Source organism: Neoarius graeffei, chromosome 21 (genome assembly GCF_027579695.1).
Source record: "Neoarius graeffei isolate fNeoGra1 chromosome 21, fNeoGra1.pri, whole genome shotgun sequence".
NCBI classification, from domain to species: Eukaryota; Metazoa; Chordata; class Actinopteri; order Siluriformes; family Ariidae; genus Neoarius; species Neoarius graeffei.
The window spans coordinates 44,530,840-44,539,691 of NC_083589.1; positions in this window are offsets into that span (position 1 = coordinate 44,530,840).

Below are 8,852 nucleotides of genomic sequence, written 5' to 3' on the forward strand. Positions count from 1 at the left end.
TGTGGTCAGACACTGATGAAGTAAGGGCTAAAGGATAATTGACACTCAGTGTTCATCAAAAAAATTAACTGTAGAACCAACTGTACACCTACACTCTCAGAAAATAAAGTACCTTAGTATTGTGCCTTGGGGCAGCACGGTGGTGTAGTGGTTAGCGCTGTCGCCTCACAGCAAGAAGGTCCGGGTTTGAGCCCCGTGGCCAGCGAGGGCCTTTCTGTGCGGAGTTTGCATGTTGTCCGCGTGGGTTTCCTCCGGGTGCTCTGGTTTCCCCCACAGTCCAAAGACATGCAGGTTAGGTTAACTGGTGACTCTAAATTGACCGTAGGTGTGAATGGTTGTCTGTGTCTATGTGTCAGCCCTGTGATGAACTGGCGACTTGTCCAGGGTGTACCCCACCTTTCGCCCGTAGTCAGCTGGGATAGGCTCCAGCTTGCCTGCGACCCTGTAGAAGGATAAAGCGGCTAGAGATAATGAGATGAGATGAGATGAGTATTGTGCCTTTAGGGGTACAATGGCTTGTCACTGGGTCAGGACCCTCTAAGGTACTTATTTGTACCCTTTGTATACTGCTTTAGAACATATAGGAACCTTTTTGGCCCTAAAAAGGTACACATAGTTACCTTGAGGTCCAATAATGAGCCCTAGAGGGTACTTAAGTGTAGATTGTACCTTGGGGGACAGAAATGGACTCCTACTGTACCCCTATTTCTGACAGTGTACACTGTGCATTAACAAAATAGGTGTGTCTAATATAATGGTGTCCAACCCTCATACCAGCCACTACCATGTCAGTGCTGTGCTGAAAGTGATCTAGCAGCCGCACATAGCAACAGATTACCATTCAGTGATGGCATCATTACAACATGACCTGATCAAATGGTCAGTGAGTGGAGGAACATGGTAGGTCTGTGTTCCTTATAAACTAACAGCTCAGTGTGAAATGTTCTTACGTTTAAGCTTTATCTTAAAAGACTTAATTGTAATCGACATTAAAATTCACTTACTATAAACTGAAGGTAAGAACTTTGCCTAAATTTGTCAAACGCGTACCTTATGACCAGATATGAGTGAGCCTTAAGCTAGCTTTATAATGTGTAAGTAATATTTCATAACATGCTTAAGAACAGAATAAGCAGTGCATCAATAAAGTCGATAAAAACAGACTGTGACCCTTGTGTACTTTCTCCTCAACTGCTGATCCCAGTTACAATGACAGAAAACTCAGCAAACTTGTGGTTCCTTGATATATGTGTGTTTATCTCAGACACATGCCCTCTCTCTATTCGGCAGAGTGACTCAAAGCATTTAAAAGCATCATCAGGAGGTGGAAAACTCTGTCATTATAACAAAGGGTAAGTCAATATGAGCTAAATAACAAACTTTTAGCAAAATGTTCACAGAAATTGCTGTTGAGATAAACGTTCCAGTTGTCTTATAGCATGGGTTTCCATCCATCCATCCATTATCCATAACTGCTTATCCTGTGCAGAGTTGCAGGCAAGCTGGAGCCTATCCCAGCTGACTGTGGGTGAGAAGCGGGGTACCGGTACACCCTGGACAAGTCGCCAGGTCATCGCAGGGCTGACACAGAGACAAACAGCCATTTACACTCACATTCACACCTACACTCAATTTAGAGTCACCAGTTAACCTAACCTGCATGTCTTTGGACTGTGGGGGAAACCGGAGCACCCGGAGGAAACCCACACGGACACGGGGAGAACATGCAAACTCCACACAGAAAGGCTACCATTGGCCACTGGGCTCGAACCCGGGACCTTCTTGCTGTCCCTTACAGAAAAACCACATGAACTTCACATGTGATTTCTCACATGTGAAATATGTGGAAAATGTGTTTTGCACATGGGAAACATGTTATTTGCACATGGGAAACGTGGTTTTGGCCCAGTTTTATGTGAATCACATGTGGAAATGTTTTACACATGTGGTAACATGTTTTCCACATGTGCGCTACATGGTAACACATGTGGTAACGTGATCACGTGTGGTAACATGTGATCACGTGAAATACATGGGAAATTCATGCGTTTTTTTCTGTAAGGGGTGAGGCGGCAGTGCTAACCACTACACCACCGTGCCACCCTATAGCATGGGTTTGTAGCAATTTAAATGTTTGACTGGAAAAACGCAAACATTAAAGATAAGACTAAATGCAAGCTGGTTGAGACATTAACATCTCTTTTTGGACAGATAAGTTCTGCTCCCAACTCCAGCAAAACAATAACTTTCACTCATGCAGGACAGCATTAGCCAAGCTAGCAGCATGACCTGAACTGGAACGCTCATTACACAGTCAGTGGTGTTCTTTTTTTTAGATATTTTTTGGGGCTTTTTGCACCTTTATTGGATAGGACAGTGTAGAGACAGGAAATAAGCAGAAGAGAGAGATGGGGAAGGATCGGGAAATGACCTCGGGCCGGAATCAAAATCAGGTCCCCGGATTTATGGTATGGCGCCTTATCCACCTGAGCCACAACGCCCCAGTGGTCCTGCTTTATGGTGACAATTATTTTGCCAGTAAAATAAACGGTTAATTTCTCACTTCCTTTACGGTTTTTGCAACTAACAAAACAACAAATTAAATGCATCTCGTTAATGCAGTCAGTCCACTGTTCTGTGCTCAAAATGGAAGTGGGTATGTGCTGCCTTCGAGTCCTGTCAGGAAATCTCATATTTACCAGGTTAGTGCACTTGAACGCCACAATAATGTCATAATTACAACTTAGGAACTTGTAGTTTTTATTTTTATTTCTTTTTTTTTTAAATGAGCCCATGTCAATAACAAATCATGATGGAGAGGTAATTTTGCATGCTAACTGCTCAGGGGTGGTTTTCTCAAAAGCCTCTTAACACTAAGAGCATCTTAACTAGGAGAGAGAGTGTTCATTGTGCTGCTCGAGCTACCATTTACTGTAACAATGATCTTTGTGCTACAATGCTTTTAGGAAACTCAGGCCAGTGCCGTTGTAGTTTGTACAGCTTTGTACTGATGTTGAGGAGAAATACCTACAAAGCAAGCTGGAAGATAGGCTTTCAGAAATTGTCTCAAAAGTTGACATTTCACTACAAATATTTTGGATTTTGTTGTTTGGGTACAAATAAAAGACAAAAAAAAAACTTTTCTCACACCATCCAGTTTTTCCCATGCCACTTTTCTATCATATTTGTTTTTCCCCACCAAGACCACTTGAGCACATGGTATGTTGGAATCATGGCCTCCAAACTTGCATGAATTTCCAGTGTGACATCACATGAAATGCCAGGAAATGCCATCTCAAACATCCATCCATCCATTATCTGTAGCCGCTTATCCTGTTCTACAGGGTCACAGGCAAGCTGGAGCCTATCCCAGCTGACGATGGGTGAGAGGCAGGGTACACCCTGGACAAGTCGCCAGGTCATCGCAGGGCTGGCACATAGACACAGACAACCATTCACACTCACATTCACACCTACGGTCAATTTAGAGTCACCAGTTAACCTAACCTGCATGTCTTTGGACTGTGGGGGAAACCGGAGCACCCGGAGGAAACCCACGCGGACACGGGGAGAACATGCAAACTCCGCACAGAAAGGCCCTCGCCGGCCACGGGGCTCAAACCCAGAACCTTCTTGGTGTGAGGTGACAGTGCTAACCACTACACCACCGTGCCACCCCCGTCTCAAACATACTTAAAAAAACTTGTCTGTCCTGAAATGTTTTCTGCGCGTGCCTCGATCATGATGATTCATGAAATTGTGTTTTTAATCGTTAGAGGATCTTCAACATATAATCTGACATTATGGAGAACACGTTATCGCACAGCGGCACGGTGGTGTAGTGGTTAGCGCTGTTGCCTCACAGCAAGAAGGTCCGGGTTCGAGCCCCGTGGCCGGCGAGGGCCTTTCTGTGCGGAGTTTGCATGTTCTCCCCGTGTCCGCGTGGGTTTCCTCCGGGTGCTCCGGTTTCCCCCACAGTCCAAAGACATGCAGGTTAGGTTAACTGGTGACTCTAAATTGAGCGTAGGTGTGAATGTGAGTGTGAATGGTTGTCTGTGTCTAAGTGTCAGCCCTGTGATGACCTGGCGACTTGTCCAGGGTGTACCCCGCCTTTCGCCCGTAGTCAGCTGGGATAGGCTCCAGCTTGCCTGCAACCCTGTAGAACAGGATAAAGCGGCTACAGATAATGAGATGAGATGAGACGTTATCGCACAGTGTGTTATAGAATTCAGCTGAAAGTGTAGTCTAAAAACCAGCTTTAGTCTCTGGTGTAAGACTCAGAGTCTCATTATCATTCACATCAGTCCCTCCATAACTGATGGCCCACTCTCTCACTGGCCCTTCCTTTGGTCTAAAGGGATTTGACTTTTCCTCAAAGGCTGCTCTAACAGATCCCGAAGAACCCGTCTATACATCATTCACTGTTGTGCTTAGTTTTAGTCCTGCCTAAAATCAGAAGCGGTGTCATCCACCAGCTCCTCCCACCCCTGTCCCTTCTTATCCCTTACCCCCTCACCCCCTCACCCCAGTGGCAACAGCTGGTAGTCTTTCTGAGGCTGTTATACAGAGTTCCAGTACACTAGCTCTTGGGGCACTTGTCTTCTTCTTTTGCTTTTTCTTCTTCTGCGCTATTTATGCACTTGGAAGTGTTTGTGAATTCAAGTGAGGGATGGCATACGGCACGCAACAAGGGGCGCTGTGTACTACACAACATCAGAGAGAGTGCAGACATTAAAGTGTGAGCAACACTACAGACCCCTCTTTCAAAGGCCATGAAATAATAATGTGTTGTGGTTAGCGGTAGCCGTGAGTCACACTGGCTGCTTTTCATAAAGTAGAGTTATTTACAGTGCAATGAATAAAAGAAAGGGGTAGTGGTGCGAGGCTTCTGTACCACACACTGAAGAGGAAGGCACTTTAAACAGTGCAGGAAGAAGGGGGAGAGAGAGAGAGAGCGAGAGAGAGAATGCTGAAATGGGTTAATGTGCAATTTATTCTTGAAGAAATAGACTTTGGTTCATTGGATCAAATTTCACCTGACAGCATACACTACCAATTTTCTATATTTGACAGTTAGGGCCATAAGAGTCCAAAAAGTCACATACGTTTCACATGTGATCATAAGCAATTACATGTGACAAAAAAAAAAAACCCACATGAACGTTTATTTCACCATGTTGTACCATTAAATTGCACATAGGAAATCAACATGTGGCATCATGCGAACAATCAGGGATCATGTGTGAGAAGGAATTATTCATGTGAGAAAATTACATCTGAAAAATGAACCCATGTGCTCTGGAATCATATTAAAAATCTCATGAAAATGAATCATGTGTGAAAATCATGTGCAAATAAATGAATTGTATGACAAAATTACTTGCAAACAAACAAATTACGTGGAAAAAAAGAATTGTGCATGAATCACATGTGAAAATAAATAAATTATATGAAGAAGATCACATGAAAAGGAATAGTGTGAAAATCAATAAATCATGATCACGTTAATTTTATACACGTGAATAATGTATAAAATGGTAATGTCAAAATAAATTAATGCTGTCGATAAAAATCACAGGTGAAAATGAAAACATGCATTACACACAATTTATATACACACAGTATATATAAAGGCTCAGCTAAGGCAAATTCAAATTCATTTTTGGGTCATGGTTCGGGTTCGAGCCCCGTGGCCGGCGAGGGCCTTTCTGTGCGGAGTTTGCATGTTCTCCCCGTGCCCGCATGGGTTTCCTCCGGGTGCTCCGGTTTCCCCCACAGTCCAAAGACATGCAGGTTAGGTTAACTGGTGACTCTAAATTGACCGTAGGTGTGAATGTGAGTGTGAATGGTTGTCTGTGTCTATGTGTCAGCCCTGTGATGACCTGGCGACTTGTCCAGGGTGTACCCCGCCTTTCGCCCGTAGTCAGCTGGGATAGGCTCCAGCTTGCCTGCGACCCTGTAGAACAGGATAAAGCGGCTAGAGATAATGAGATGAGATGGGTCATGAGTGTGTCTGCTATAAATAATATCATTTAAGGTTTTTGCAATGTTTGGAGTTTATAGGCTAAAAATGACCCAAATGCAACAAACCATGCCTAATGCTTGTGTGGCATTTCAATTTCGCACCAAAAGAGGCTTAACTGCAGGTTCTGCTCCATATCATTCCTGAGATATGGTCTAATCAGGGTCGAGAGGTGAGTGTGTTCTGGCAGTCTATATTCGGGCAAACCAATCCAAACACTGTGTTAAACTCCAATCCTACAGAGTAACATGATTAAGACTAATTTAATGCATGCAAAACAAAATGTCAAACCCCAAAACTCTATACAAAAAAAAATTCAACCCACCAAAAAAAAAAAAAAAAATCAGAAAATATTCCAACTCCATGAGAAAATCACAAATCAGGCAACCCTGGTGATAAGTCAAGGCTAATACCAGGCCATCACTGTATCCTCGTCAGGGTCGTTGTGGATCCAGAGCATATCCTGGGAACACTGGGCATGAAGCAGGAATCCACACTGGATGGGACACCATGCACACAAACACACACTCTCACACACTCATTCACACCCAGGGGAAATTTTGAGTCACTAATTCACCTACATGTTCTAGGGAGGAAACTGAAGAACCCTAAGGAAGCCCAAGCAGTCCTGGGGACAAGACCCTGCACAGACAGTAATCCCAAGCTCAGGATTGCAAAAGGGACCCTGGAGCAGTGAGGCAGCAACACTACCCAATGTCATCACCTTCCACCTGCCTGACCTGCAGCCGACCAAAAAAAAAAAAAATCAACTAATGATAGAACATTATAGAAAGAAAATCACAGATGGGGCAACCCAGGTGATAAGCGAAGGTCATTATTACACCATCAGTCATTTGCTGAGATATTGTTTCCCTCATATAAGGGAAGAATGCAATTTTTATCAGCAAATTGGGCGGCATGGTGGTGTAGTGGTTAGCACTGTCGCTTCACAGCAAGAAGGCTCTGGGGTCGAGCCCAGCGGCCAACGAGGGCCTTTCTGTGTGGAGTTTGCATGTTCTCCCCGAATCTGCGTGGGTTTCCTCCGGGTGCTCCGGTTTCCCCCACAGTTAACATGGAACGGCCTTGGGCTGAAGTGTCCGAGAGTGGCAGCATGCACATACGCAGCGGCTTTGCTCTCCTATGATGAACTAAATTTCATTGTACATTGTGCAGTGACAATAAAGGCATTCTGTTCTATTCAAATATTGTAAATATTCAGAGATTCTAAAGCACATAGCGTTCCACATTGCCCAGAATGGCTCTTTTGATTGGACCTCATGATACTGTATGATTGCAGATGAGAATCATGGTATATTGAGGTTCTGGGTTCATTGCCCGGAACATTCCCTTTCCTCTCGGCTCTGACAGCATGTCTGCAGCAGAACGCACCCTCAGGCAGCGCAATCGGCCACTAAATAGTCCAAGGTGATGGCAACGCTAATTGAGATCATCATTATAATAATTGCAGTTCCAGAAAAAAAAGTATGTCTTAAATAATTTGCATTGCTCCCGAGCTGATATTGGAATGCAGTGCAAAAAATAATTGCATGGCTGCAAGGCACGTTTGGGATGGATAGTTTCCTCTCTCTCTCTCTCTCTCTCTCTCTCTCCTCCCTCAGGGACACTAGTGCACACTATCTCTCCTTCTGTATTGCTGGTCATGTTACTGATGTGCTCCTCAGCACAGCCACAGAGACCCAGGCTTTCATGTGGGATCACTGCACCCACTCACACATTGGAGAAGGTTTTTTTTTTTTTTGTAACAATAAGAAAAAGCAGCCGTCCAAGTGTTTATTATACATGATATGCAAGTATATGATTTTTATTCTTGCCACAATGTATTAGAAAATATTGTACGGTGTGTAAAAATCTGTCAAACTATCAGTTGGTGGGAAAAGTGTGATGAACCTGCGAAGAAAAATTATTACATTATATATGAAGACTCGAACTGAATGTGTTTGGAAAACTATTTGTGTGGATTTCTGGTAGAACAGGTGTGAAAATGAGAAACATGCTGATGTTGGGGTTTTTTCCTGAGGAAGGTCTGTACCTCAAACACACATGCATTTTTCTATTTTTGTGTGTCACCCTTTCCTTTGCAGTTTTTGTTTAAAAGTCTACCCTTGTTTTCCTTGTGGGTACCAGCCAAATGTCCCCACGAGGTTGAAACTCTCTCTCTCTCTCTCTCTCTCTCTCTCTCTCTGTAGCATCTTCTCAATTTACCTGAGGGGTGATGGAGTCATGTTTCTCCTGACACGTAGTCTCACACACACAAACACACACAGGTTTTTTTTTTCTATCTTTGTCATTTTTAATGCTATGCCGCACCTAGTAATAAAAAATAAACCCTTTGGCTGTTTTAGCTTTTCAAAAACAAGCTGTAAAACATATTTTTGTGACAATTGGGTGATTTCAAGCATTTAATACTATTCTATCTGTGTGAAGACATTTGGTCTTGTTGGTTCTCAAAAAGTCACATACTCACACACACACGGTGACACACTAACTCAGACACACACACACACACACACACAGAGTTTTTAGATCAATACGATACACTGTACAAATGTATTATGTTATTATTAGAATATTATTATTACTAAATATTAATATATTCACGTCATATATACACTGTAAAAAAAAATCTTGTCAAATTTACAGTGAAAAACTGGCAGCTGTGGTTGCCATTTTTTCACCGTAAAAAATACAGTGACAGTGTATATGGCTTTACGGTAAGGTATATCAACACTTGTAAAAACAACAGTTTGAAAATGTTCAATTTTACAGGTATTCAATGTACAATAATCAATACATAACTGTTAATTTTACG